We start from the raw sequence: 14,069 nt of genomic DNA on the forward strand, positions 1-14,069 counted from the left end.
CAACCCATCCCTCAAGAGCCGAGTGTCCATCTCCAGAGACACGTCCAAGAACCAGTTCTCCCTGCAGCTGAGCTCCCTGACCACCGAGGACACAGCCACCTATTACTGTGCCAGAGCCACAGTGAGGGGACCTCAGTGTGAGCCCAGACACAAACCTCCTGCAGGGCGCCCAGGGCCAGCAGGGGGCGCTCAGCACACAGGAGTCAGCTCAGCCCAGAAGCAGCTGCAGATGTGAGTTGGGGCAGGTTTCCTCCATCTGGAGGCCTGTCCATGTACCAGCTTCCCAGGGGATCTCTGTGGCCTTGTGGTCTCTACTTATCTCTGATGTGTCTGAAGATAATGATTCTCTTTTTGTCATGTTCTTTTTCTTTTGAAATAGAGCATCTTACATATATTTATGATAGGTTTTCACTTTGACATAGTCACATATATTCATTGTCTATAAAACCTCTGTTGCTCTCACAGCACCTCCTTTTAAATTTTCCTCCTTCTCCCCATTATTAACTGACCTTTCTGCCACAACTTTCTGATTTTCATTAAATTTACACTCTTTGTGTGTGTGTGTGTGTGTGTGTGTGTGTGTGTGTAGAAACTCACAGTGGTTCACTCCCACAGGTGCAGGACTCCCACGTGGGCAGAATTGACCAATAATATCTGCTCAGCTCACTCCTGGCCCCTCCCTTCTCCTGTCCCTCCTCCCTCTCCCTTAGTCATTTCCTGATCCCCACTGACCTCTTCTGTGCTCTTGGGGTTCCCCTTCCTTTATCTCCTTTATTTGTGGCAGCTCCCACAGAGGACAGCCAACACTCACCTGACTCCTGAGCCTCTCTCATTCCCCTTCCCTAATGTCCTCCAGCTCCGTCCACTCACCATCATCTCACTCCTCCTACTGGCTAAGCAGAGCTGCAGTGTTGGTGCATGACCCACATTTCCTTTATCCATCCACTAGTGAAGGGCACCTGGGCTGGTGGCATAACCTGGTCTTGGGAACTGCACTGTATAAACCCTGCAGTGGCCATGTCCCTGCACTGTGCTGACTTGGGTCTTTGGGGTAAATACCAAGCAGCAGGAGAGCTGGGTCCCACTGTGGCTTCCTCCCTGTTGTTCTGAGGGGTCTCCACCTGCTCTCCTCAGGGTGGTTCTCATCTGCTGTCCTACCAACAAGGTGTGAGTGTCCTCTCCCCAGGTTTTCTCCAGCACCTGTTATTACTTGTATTGCTGATCACTGTCATTCTGTGGTCATGGGATGCCATAAGCTCACAGAACAACCAGGTCACCTTCCTGGAGAGTGTAATCTGGCCTGGTGGACTCAGCACCCTGACCAGGGCAGGGACACATGAGGAGATGGCAGACCTGGCTGGAAGGTGGGCCACAGAATAAAGCTTGAACATTGACCACAACGTGCAGAACACAACAGGCTTTTTCACCAAGATGCAAAGGAGCTCTCTGGAGCTCACCCCGACCTAAATACGTGATTTAGCAAATACCAGGGTGGACAGCCCTCTGCAGCCAGGAGAGTGACAAGCAGTTTCCACAGACTCTCCTTGACTGCACTCCCTTGATGGATCCTGCACTTAGGAACCTCCTTCTCGGGAGCTCCATAGAGAGGGAGCAGAGTAGCAAGAGGAGCAGAGTCCTGCCACACCCTCCATGGCAGGTGATGGAGAGGACGGGGCGAGTCTCCTCAGTGAAGGGCATTCTAGAATGTCCCCTGATGAGCTGGGAATGAGGCTCCTGTGAAGTCCCTCCCACACCTCAGTCTCCCCATGAGGACAGCATCAGACAAACCCAGGAGGAGACTCGCTCAGCATAATGTCTGAAAACCCTCCTCCTCCTGGGGTCTCCAGAGGAGAGAGCAGAGGAGCCGTTCTGACATGGTGACGGCGCCCATCAGACCCCACAGGTGAGGCCTGTCTCCATCAGTCAGGGTGTCCCCTCCAGTGCCACCTGAGACCTCAGGCCACCCAGACATGCTCCAGGGCCCACACAAGAGGTCCCTTGTGCTGGGGAGCAGGATGACCTCAGCAGCCCAGCCTGGACACACTCGCTGTGCACTCCTGCAGGAGGGGCCCTCACATGGCCACACTTCACACCCACTGTGCAAGGTGGACCTGGCAAGTGGGCAGGGCAGCCAGAGGTGGACAAGTGGAGGACACAGGTCTTCTCCTTGTCCACAGAGCAAGCCCAGGAGCCCTGGACCTGCACCAGTGCAGTAGGTGGGCCCAGACCACCCAGCAGGGCTGGCAGGACCACAGAGACCTGAGCATCCCTCAGCATCCCCAGGTGCTGTCCAGTGTGGCCAGGGTCAAGTTTGGCTCTGGGTGTTCTTGTGCCTGCTCTGCTGGCTAAGGTTGGAGAGGCTCCCTGGGTTCCCAGCAGTCCTCATCTTCAACAGTGGCCATCACCTGCAGGGAGGGACTGTCTATGCTATGTCTCCTGTTCCCCTTCCCAACCCCAGATGGGTTTTCTGCTTTACTTTAATTATCACCTAATTTTGCCTTAATCACTGATTTTCAGTCCTGATTACATTATAATTTCTTCATAGAAAATTTTTTACAGCAAATGAAATACTTATTTAGGGAAATCTTACATTCAATGTGAAGAGCAAGAGTCAGTCTTCCTTAACCATGACCACTGGGCTCCTGCCTGACTCCAGCTCCCTGGATGGAGATGTCCCTAGTGTGTCCCAGGACATGGGCTTCCCCTCCTGGAGCCCAGGCACAGGGCCCCCTTCTTGGGAGGAGGAGGGCAGCAGCAGGTCCTCCCTGTGGTCACTGTGCCATGTGCAGGACTGAGGTCCAGTCCTGGCTCTACCATGAAGGTGACTCTCAGAACTTGACAGTTGAGTCAGGTCCCACCCTGGGCCTCTCTGCAGCATGGACATCCTGGTGTGGAACAGGGGGGCATACTGGCTGAGGCCTCTGTCCACTCACTGCCCTCCCAGGGCCTGTTCAGGCTGAGACGTTTGTGCAGCTGAGTCAGAGCGGAGCAGTGGTTAGAGTCTTCTCCACACTCACTGCTCTCTCAATGCCTGTGAGCTCCCTCCTCTCCAGGTTGTGAAAAGGTGGTGGGTGTGGTGAAGGACTTCCCAGATATGAAGCATCTCTCATGTGGATTCTGCTGCTGGATGAAGGTCAGTGCTGGCTGAGGGACCTCAGCACATGCTGGACCTTGTTCCCACGTGTCCTGGGTCAATTGCAGATGCTAGTGTTGGGATCTTCACTGGGAGAGAGTCAACATCACCAGGTACACCTCCCAGGGCCAGGATTCATTAGCACTCAACAGGGTGAAACCTGAGGATATGGCTGCATATTCCAGGGGTGGGGGGACACAGAGTGAGGGAACTCAGTGTGAGCCCACTCACTCACCTGCTTGTAGGGGGCACTGAGGACCAGCAGGGGGCACTGAGGACCAGCAGGGAGCTGAGGACCAGCAGGGGAATCTCAGAATCAGCAGGACACTTGGGGAGTTCAGAACAAGAAGGGGGAGCTCAGGTCCAGCTGGAGACTCAGGACCACTGGGGGGCTCCAGACCAGTAGAAACCTCAGGAGCAGCTGCCACCTCAGGGCCATCAAGGAGCGCTCTGGTCCAGAAGAAGGTCAAGAAACATCCAGAGAGTGTTTGTATTAAGAGGCTAATTTTACCAATAAGGTATTTCTTGTCTCTGGTTGGGGTTCTTCATTGTTAAATGATACTATCAGGATATAATATTCTGTTTGTCTACTCTGAGTTCATGGTCTTGGGGGGTTTAATGTACATCTGAATTTCAAGGGTAAATTCTGAACCTGGATGACTATCCAATAAGATTGAGGATTTCTAAATACCGTGTGACTCCTTATTTGCTGTACACACAGAGGAGGAGCCACACCTGTGTATTTGAAGCAGCATCACAGGAACATGAAAAAGAAGGTGAGCTTGTCCTGCCCCTGACTTTCACAGCAAGTGACCCAGCTCTGGAGGCCACGTCACACCTCCTCAGCCCTGGGAGCCGGGTCAAAGTCAAGTTCAAAGCTGCTGTGTTTTCACAGTTGTTCATGGACATGAGCTGCCTGGGAAGGCATTTTCCCCCAGGGACCCATTCCCAGGAGGCTCCCTCCACCCACCCTCTTGTTCCTGTCTCATGCTGTGAACAAATGTCCTTCTGAGCAGCGATGGAGGCCAGGTTCCCTGCAATGTCTGTGCATTGTGATGGTGCTGTTTGCATTGGCTCCAAGAGTTCTGCTCCACTGCTCTCTGAGTTTCCAATGGAAAAATTGCAATAGGGCTTAGTAAGAAAGTGAGATATAGGGAATTTTCAATTGGAAATTACAGTAATCCTGGCCATGGCTCCACCATTTGTTGATCAGAAATGTCAATCATCCATGAACTAAAAAAGGATTCATCTGAACTGAGCAGAAAACCACTAAGGAAAGTTCCAAAGTAACAAGGGTCAAGGGATATGAAGTCCTGGAGGAGACTAGGAACCAAGGTGTTAATCCGTGAACTCTTGCTAATAGGAGTAATGCAGATCACAGCATCCAGTGAGGCTGATGGTCACTACAGTCAGTGGACATGTGACCTCGGGAAGGGCCATGTGAAGTCCTGACTCGTGGAGCCCAGTGACTGACAGCTGGAACAGGTGAGCTGGGGAAGTCAGTCACATAGAGGGCTCCAGGTTCCCCAGATCAGGAGGTGGGATCATCTGAAGATGTCTCCCTTTGGTCTGCCTGGAAGAAGAGCTTTCAAAACCTATGATTTTCAGGATGTGGAAACTTCACCCAGTGGCACACGTGTCATTGCAGGATGGTGAAAACATGGAGACCCACAGATCTTACCTGAGCCACCCCAGGACCAGGAGGTGGGTGCTGCAGGCTCAGTGTTTGCAGGGAGCTCATGGTCAACACCACAGGGAACAAGGAGAGGAGCCCACATGTCTTATTAGTGGGCTGTGCTCACTCAGTTAGGCAGGAGGTCAATTCCTGAACCTCATCAGGAGGTCAGCAACTACACCTGCCCTCTCAGTGACCCCAACTCACTAAAGACAGTGTCCACTGTTCTCTCCAAATGCTGGGCTGTGGGCAAGGCAGGTCTCACTGCAGTGAAGCTGCACAGGGAAGGGACCTGGGCCTCCTCCCTCACCCAGCCTGCCCTGCATGCCGTCCTGTCTGCTGTCAGCCTGGCTCTGCTGCTCTGGGGCACTCAGGGGCTCTCAGCCTCAGGCTGCAGCTGAGAGCTGCCTCTGCTCCCAGGACTCCCACCTGGCCCAGCACCTCCATCCTGTCCTCTCCTGGTGGAGACCAGAGGGCAGGACAGGTGAGGGGGAGAGCTCAGGGCAGATTCCCACCCACTGCTGTCCACAGGCATTGGCTGGACAGTCAGGAGGACAAGCAGGGCAGAGGGTGGGGAGGGCAGTGGGCACACAGCAGGAAGCCCCTGCCCTCCTGAGACCCTGCTCCCTCCTCTCCTGCTCAGTCTGTAGCCCCCAAATCTCACAGAGATGAAAGAGAAGAACTAGTCCTGAGAACAAAGGGGGGCTCTTCTCCTGGATGTGGGGAACCCCATCCCCAGCCCTGGGCTCTGTTCAGTCATCACTGAGGGCTTCTCCTTCAGGGCTGGGAGGTGAACCTGGGCCTCTTGCATGCTGGGCACGTTCCTGCCACTCTGAGACCCTCCCAGGTGCAGGAGGAAGGGCTTGGAGGAGGCAGGGCTGGGCTCAGGAGGGTGGGCTCCCCCTCTGACAGCCTTCCAGCCCCCTGAAACCACCTGCTCTCCTCTCACAGGTAAAGTTCCACCTGGGTTCCAGACAGGGACACATCTCAGGAGCACAGAGGACCTGGGCAGCCTGACCCCAGCCTCTCCAGATATCAGAAGAGCCTCACCCACATGCAAATCCCTCCTCCTGCTCTGGGTTCAAAGGCCCTCTGGGCTGTGGGAGCTCCCAGCTGTCTGCTCAGACAGGGCTGAGGTCTCTGGGAAGCAGGTGTGGTCTAGAAGATGAGGCTGCTGGGTCTTGTCCTGTGCCTGGTCACAGCTCTGCAAGGTGAGTGTCCCCTGTGTCAGACCTGGGTCCATGGGGAGGTTGTGGCTGCAGGTGACTAACAGGGTGTGACTGTCCTTGTCCCCACGTGTCCTGTGCCAGGTGCAGCTGCAGGAGTCAGGACCTGGCCTGGTGAAGCCCTCGCAGACCCTGTTCCTCACCTGTGCTGTCTCTGGATTCTCCATCACAACCAGTTACAGCTACTGGCACTGGATCCGTCAGCCCCCAGGGAAGGGGCTGGAGTGGATAGGGTACATAAGTTATGGTGGTGGTACAAACTACAGCCCATCCCTCAAGAGCCGAGTGTCCATCTCCAGAGACACGTCCAAGAACCAGTTCTCCCTGCAGCTGAGCTCCCTGAACACCCAGGACACAGCCACCTATTACTGTGCCAGAGACACAGTGAGGGGACCTCAGTGTGAGCCCAGACACACACCTCCTGCAGGGCGCCCAGGGCCAGCAGGGGGCGCTCAGCACACAGGAGCTCAGGTGCCCCCTTCAGAGCACAGAGGACAGTGGATGGTTTCTCTCCAGGTGATCAGTGTCTCCCTGGATCCCATCATGGAGAACCTGGAGGTCTCTTCTGCCTCAGATCATCCCATGCTCTTCTCTTATGGAGTCAGGAGTGTCTCTCTCCACCTGTCTCAGGTCAGGATGCACAGTACACGTGTATCTGTGTGTCCCTGTGTGTATATATATATGTGTGTATGTGTGTGTGCAGGAGTGTTATGTGTGTGTGTCTCTCTGTGACACTGTATGGGTGAGACCCCTGGAAGGCAGACTCTGCTACCTTGTCACATGGCTGTCTCTGAGCTCCAGGCCTGCCCCCTGCTCCAGCAGCCAGTCCCTGGGCAGCTGCAGAGGACTCACATGGGGAAGGCTCAGCAGGCTCTCAGACACCTCCACCCATCACAGCCATGACCCTGACCCTGCCAGGTGCTCTCTATACACTGACCTGGGTCACCCTCCCCAGGGCAGGCAGCTGTCAGCTCACACCAAGGCTGCAGCCTCCTCTTCCAGACCAGAGCAGGGGATCCCAGAGTCCTCAGCCCATGGGCACACACACACACACACACACACACACACACACTCACACACAGACACACACACTTTCACACATTAACACACACTCACATACACACACACACACTCACACTCACCACCCCCCCCACACACACACACACTCTCACACTACTCAGCCTACCACACAGTGTCCTTAGTTGTCATCATAGAAACGTCCTTTGACACAGTGGTTCTCCTGGTGACTGCACAGCTGCCCTCCACCCTTGGCCACATCTCCTCCTCATCTCTCCCTAGTGACCTCTCCACCCTGGTTCATGGGTTGCCTGAGCCTTTCCCTGGGCAGGTGGCGTCCTGCATGTGGATGTGGTGTCCACCTGCTGCTGCTGGGCTCCACCCCAAGGACCATGGAGTGTCTGGGGTCAGTCTGGGTGTCTGCAGGGCAGTGGGCCTCTCCTGGCCCTGGGTGTAGAGAGCTCCCTGCTGCCTCCCACCTCACAATCCCAAAGCCCAAATGCCAGCTCTGCCAGGCTCAGGAACCCTGTGCCCACCATCACCCTCATCTCAGTTCACCCCACAAAGTGACTTGGCTGTGACTCACTGACCTGGACACCCACAGCTCACCTGGTCTCAGTGTGCACAGAGGGCACTGGCTCCATGGACCTAGGAAGGAGCTGCGGTCAGAATTCCCCATGAAGCCCGACTCACACCTGTAAGACGTCTTCATCCTGCGTCCTCAGACTGCTCCACATTATTTCCTACAACCAGTTCTGAGGCCTTGGGGTCTCATGGAGAAGTTGGTCACAGACAGACCCTCCCTTGGTGCTAACTGCTGTGACAGTCATATTTCCCTCCCTGTGAGAACAGCCCTGGCAAGACCCGTGTAGAGGAGGTGAACGTTGTTTGGCTCCGGGTTGAACAAGTTCAGTCAATGGTTGGCCCACTCCATGGCTCTGGGCCTGAGGGGAGGCAGAGCATCATGGAGGAAGGACACCAATGGAAAGAAGGGGCTCACCTCATGGAGGCCACGACACACAGGGGAAATGACAGTTTACAGTGGAGAGGAAACTCCCCAGGACACACCCAGTGACTCCCCTCCTCCAGCCAAGCCCCACCTGCATGAAACCACCCCCATCTAGTCCATCAACTAGGGTGGATGCACATATCAGGTTAAGGTCTCATTATCCAATCATTCACCTCTGACTCCTCCTGCCCAAACACAGGAGCTTGGGGGACAGTCCACCTCCCACCTGCAGCAGAAAGGTGAGCAGAGTAGAGGAAGGAAACAGGAGGAGGGAGGGGAGGGACTGTGGAAGGGCTGGGGACTGAATTGGAACCAGTTACAGTCCAAGGTTGTATAATGACATCAAAACACACCACGCACAGTGGTGCACGTCTGTAATCAATGCAGCCAGGGAGACTGAGGCAGGAGGATCATGAGTTCACAGCCAGCCTCAGCAAAAGCAAGGCACTAAGCAACTCAGTGAGATCCTGTCTGTAAATAAAATACAAAATAGGTCTGGGGATGTAGCTCATGGTCAAAGGCCCCTCCCTGAGTTCAATCCCTAGTATCAAAATACAAAACAAATAAAATGCAATATTATGTGTATTTATGATGGATTAATAAATTTTTTTTTAAAAAAACTGCTTTATGTATTCAGGATCCTTTTCTATTTAAACTATATTGTAAAATACTTTTGCCAATTCTGTAACAAAGGCTATTTCATTTTAATAGGAAGTGCACTGAAACCATAGATCTATTTGGGAATTAAAACACATTCATGATTTTTGTATTTCTACTCCTGGGACACTGGGTTACCTTCAATTTCCTTCTTTTTTTCCTAGAATATTTCATGAATTTCAACATCTCTCTTTAAACAGATTAATTATATACCTATGTGCTTTGCACATTTGTATATTTTGATTCACAAATAATGTGGTTCTCTTGTTCTTTTTCATGCCACCACCTCATGCTGCTCCCTGATGGCAGGAAGGCCCTGGTCAGTGACAGGCTCCCCTGGTTCTGCAGGGGGGGGTCTGCTCTTCCCCTCCCTGTCCCCCAGCAGCCCTCCCCTCTTCTCAGGTCCTAACAGGATGGTGCACAGTCACGCTGTCCTTCTGTCTCATTCTGCTGCTTCTCATCCTACCACGTCCTGGAGGAAGGCAGCCTGATTGTTGTTTAAACCTCTCTGTAAATAGTGCTGGGCAGTGTTTGAGTCACCTTTTGCATTGCTGTCACCAATATGTGTGCCAAGGGCCATGTAAAGAGGAAACATTTATTCAGACTCACAGTTTCAGAGGTCTCAGTGCACAGTCAGCTGACTTCACAGCTCTGGTCCTAGGTGAGGGAGACCATCATGGCAGAAGGGTCATCAGCTCAGGATATGGTAACAAGGAAGCTAAGAGAGAGCTCTGCTCACCAGAGACACAATCACAACTCCAAAAGCACACCCCCAGTGACCTACCTCCACCAACACAGCCTTCCCACATTTGGTTGCCACCCAGGTGATCCACATCAGTGCATGAGTCCACTTACTAGGATCCAATGCTCAGGATCTAATCTTTCCACCTCTACAAATCATTGCACTGCCACACACGATCTCTTGGGGACACTCCATTTCTAAACCTTAGTGTTCTTCCCCAGGTCCCCAATGTTCAGGCCCATCTCACATTTCAAAATGCACTGAGCCAACCTTCAAGAGTCACCCCTGTCCTAACAGCCCCAGGGTGACCCAAAGTCCAGGTAGAGAATCTCTCCTGAGGCTCAAGGCAAACTCCTCACTGTGGGAGTAAAGTTCAAAACCAAGTTACAGGTGTCTGATATATAAAGGTGCAGAGTCTACATCTCCAATTTGAAGATAGAAATGAGGCATAGAATAAAGGGATGGAAGCAAAGTGAGACCAAAGTCCAGCTGAACAAGCAGGTCCTGTAGCTCCGTGTCCAGCACCTGGGGCACATGGCATCCTCTGCTTTACCCACAGGGCTGGTGCCACTCAGCTCCAGTGACCTTGCTGGGTGCAGCCTCATGGCCTGTCTCGGGGCTGGTCTCTGCAGGACTCATGCAGTTTCCTTGGCATAAGTTCCATGTTGCTGGCATCTCTTATTGGGGACTGTGCCCCTGGAGTTTCACTTTTCTCCTCACATCTCCATGAACTGTCCTCTCAGGGGCAGACCACAGGGACAGTGACCCTCCAATCTCTGGCCTTCCCCACCTTCCTTGGACTCTTGTTGGAAGACCTGTCCCTACGTCCACTGTCCAGCAATCCTGCAGAACCTACACCACGTGGTTGGCGCCCAGGTCTGCCACCATCTCCAGCAGTGACCTGGCCTCCTGGGACCATGGCCACAGTGACCTCTGCCTGCCTGGGTGGCTGAGAATGGTGAAATGACTTTCTACTCCCCCTGTTCAAGCAGGATGTCCTGTGGTCTCTTCTCACCTTGAGCCTGAGATGGGGTGGTCCTGCCAATGTCTGAGGTGCTGTAAAGCCATCTATTATCTTGTTTCCATGGAGAGTATTTAGCATTTCTCTAGTGACAGTGTTGTCATTAACAATTCCAGTTTCTGTAGCCTCAGTTACACTCACACATTTCTAACTGTACTGCAGGATTTCCACACCTTTCTGCTCTGCTCCTCCTCCTCATTATCACACTAATCTTGGCTAAAACCAGGCAGCCTTCTCCATGCCTCTGCCTGAAGGCTGTGCTGTCCTGAAAGTCCCTCTGCTATTTTAACAAGTCCATCCCTTTAAACCAGCTTCACAAGAGGAATCAGGTCATGGGGGAAAGTAGGCAATTCTGTGACAGAGTTATGGTCTCCTCAGCTCCCACCATAAGCCCCTCCCGCTATCGAACTCACACACAGTGGTCTGACACTTTTCCAGTGTGTGTTTGTATGTCTTTCTATGATCCTCCACAAACGCCAAAAAGCTCCAAAAGCTTCTGAACCACACAATCATGCAAAGTCACCTCTATGGATTCCTATTCCTATTTTAGTCAATATTTGCACTGCTGAGGTCAAAATACCTGTCAAGAACATGGTGTGGGACAAGGTTCAGTCCACCACCATCTGACTCCATTGTTCAGGACACAGTTAAGGCAGAACATCATGTCAGAGGTGTTAGGAGAAGGAAAGCTGCACAGGACAGTGTCATGAGGAATGAGAGAGAGAGAGAGAGAGAGAGAGAGGAAGCACTCCCCACATCAAAATAACACTCCACTCATCAAAAATAAGCCCCTAAATATAAACACCTCCAGGGACCTGTATCCTGCAGACACACCCTAACTGTCTACATTTACCAAACCCAGTTAATCCCTGTTGGTGCATTAATCCACTGATTTATCCCAACCTTCAGAATCTGACCCCATCAACTCTGCAAATTCTTCCAATGTCTCACACAAGAGGGTTTGGAGCACCTCAGATCTAAACTAAAGCTGATACTCAGCTTCCAACATGGCTCTTTGAAAGAAGAGTTAGGAAGGATCTTCAGAGAATCCTCCAGAAGATTCAGAGAAACCCTATTGTGTGCCCGTAAAATCAAAGATGGCTTTCATTCTCCCAAGTTTTATGGAGGCCTCTTGGTAGCCCCACCACACAGCCCAGCTGGACATAGCCCCCTGGCCTCCTGCTTAGTGAACCTGGCCTGCAGCTTCCTGAGCCAGTGCTGCTCACTGCTGGCTCCTCTGATCCTGGGGTCTCCTCAGCAGCCCTGGCCTCATCTCACAGCCCCATGCATCACCTACCAGGTCTCCAGCAGGGACTCTGACCCCTGACCCCCATCTGACCTCCCAGCCCTTCCTTTCAAGTATCCATGTAAGCCTCCCTGACCCTGTAGCTCTCACAGTCTGCCCCCTGCAAAGCCAGCATGGTGTGGCTGAGGACAAGGTCACCCTCAGCAGGGAGCAGGTCCTGGCCTCCCTTGAACCAGGGCTGGGAACCTCTGAGCCCCTTGCTGGCTGAACAGGGGAAACCATGCCCTGGGCAGTCCTGGGTCAGGAGCCCAGAGCTCTCTCCCACAGGCCCTGCCCTGGAGGGTCTTTCAGATCTTCATCTCTGCCTCTGAGCTGGGGAAGCTGGGCCTTGTTGAACCCTGGGGTCCTGAACCACCCTCCATCCTCTGGGTGCAAAGCCTGGGCTGCTCTCAGTGGAGCTGCTGGCCTCCCCCTCCTGGCCACAGCTCCTGGGCAGCACCACAAGTGTGCTGCTCTCCTGGCCAAAGTGCAAAGCCCCAGCTCTGCCTGCACTGCCCCTCTCTGCCCCTCCCTGTCCTGCACATGGCCTGACATCAGTCAGAGGGTCACACACCAGGGCCTCACCTGTGCCCTTGAGATTGTCCAGCCACAGTCTGCTCCAGCCTGAGTGAGTCCAGCTCCCACCAAGTGTGGGAACATCCACAAAATGGGGCTCTGAGGTTGTCACCAGGTGTGTCTGCCTGGGAGTTGGAGGAAGGTCTGTGGGGCAATGTCCAAGGTGAGAGCAAAGCACAAATACTCCTCTACTCTTGCCAGATACGTGCTGTTGGACACAGTGACCACCACTCATGCTGCTGTGTGTGATTTTACATTTGTACCATGGAGTTAATACTGTCCTGGATCATGATTTTGTACATGTGTAAAAGAAATTAATGGGTGGTAAATGCCAACAGAAAAATAGGCAAAAGTAATCATATTCTCTTAACCCTACTATCTACACCATTCTAACCCATGACACTCCCACCTGCTCTCAGAGCTGCTCTACCTGGGCCTCCACCCAGAGCTGCTATATAGCAGGAGGACATGCAAATAGGGCCTCCCTCTGCCCATGAAAACCAGCCCACCTGACCCTGCAGCTCTGCACAGGAGCCCAGCCCTGGACTCCCAGCTCAGCCCACTCAGTGACCAGGACTGAACACAGCTGCTCACCATGGAGAGTGTGCTCAGCTGGGTTTTCCTGGTGGCTGTTTTCAAAGGTAATGAATGGAGAACCAGAGGTCCTGAGTGTGTGAGGGGACAGGAGTGAGAGGGAGAGTGGGTGAGTGACAGTGTCCTGACCAGGCTGCCTCTGTGTTTGCAGGTGTCCAGTGTGAGGTGCAGCTGGTGGAGTCTGGGGGAGGCCTGGTGCAGCCTGGGGGTTCCCTGCGACTCTCCTGTGCAGCCTCTGGATTCACCTTCAGTGATTACTACATGCACTGGGTCCGCCAGGCTCCAGGGAAGGGGCTGGAGTGGGTTGGAGAAATTAACCCAAGTGGTGGTAGCACCTACTACCCAGATACCCTGAAGGGCCGATTCACCATCTCCAGAGACAACTCCAAGAACACCCTGTACCTGCAAATGAGCAATCTCAGGGCAGAGGACACGGCCACCTATTACTGTGCTAGAGACACAGTGAGGGGACCTCAGTGTGAGCCCAGACACAAACCTCCTGCAGGGTGCCCAGGGCCAGCAGGGGGCGCTCAGCACACAGGAGCTCAGGTCACCCAGGAGCAGGTGCAGAGGGAGGAGGGAGCAGCTCAGCTCAGGCCCTGAGGTCCCTGCCCACCCAGCACCCCTGACTCCACCTTGCCTGCAGATTCTCGAGGTCCCTCCTCTGCCAGACCCTCTGTGAGGTGATTCTTCTCTAGGTCTTGCTTGTCTGGAATTCTCTCAGCACAGAGCAGGCAATTTTGCAGATGGAGATGAATTTTCAGTGACATTTCCTGAACAGCACCTTTAAAGTGAACTGAATGGATCTTTCTTTTCCTCGTTGGGGATTGAATCCAGGGTGCTCCACCTTGACGTCCATTCTAGGTTTTATGTGTCTTATTTGGAGACAGGGTCTCCCAAAGATGCCCAGGCTGACCTTGAAGTTATGATTCTCCTCCCTCAGCCCTCAGTGTCCCTGGGGCTACAGGTGAGCCCCCCCACACCTGTGAACCTTACACACTCCTGACGCCATGTCTCACTCCCTGCCTGTTCAGGAGATTCCCAGTCCCCTTCCCATGACTCCTTCCCTTTCCCCCTCCACCCAGTGACCTTCCTGTGCTGGATCAGGGCACAGAACACAGTTCTCCTGGGGCC

Source organism: Callospermophilus lateralis, unplaced genomic scaffold (genome assembly GCF_048772815.1).
Source record: "Callospermophilus lateralis isolate mCalLat2 unplaced genomic scaffold, mCalLat2.hap1 Scaffold_5887, whole genome shotgun sequence".
NCBI classification, from domain to species: Eukaryota; Metazoa; Chordata; class Mammalia; order Rodentia; family Sciuridae; genus Callospermophilus; species Callospermophilus lateralis.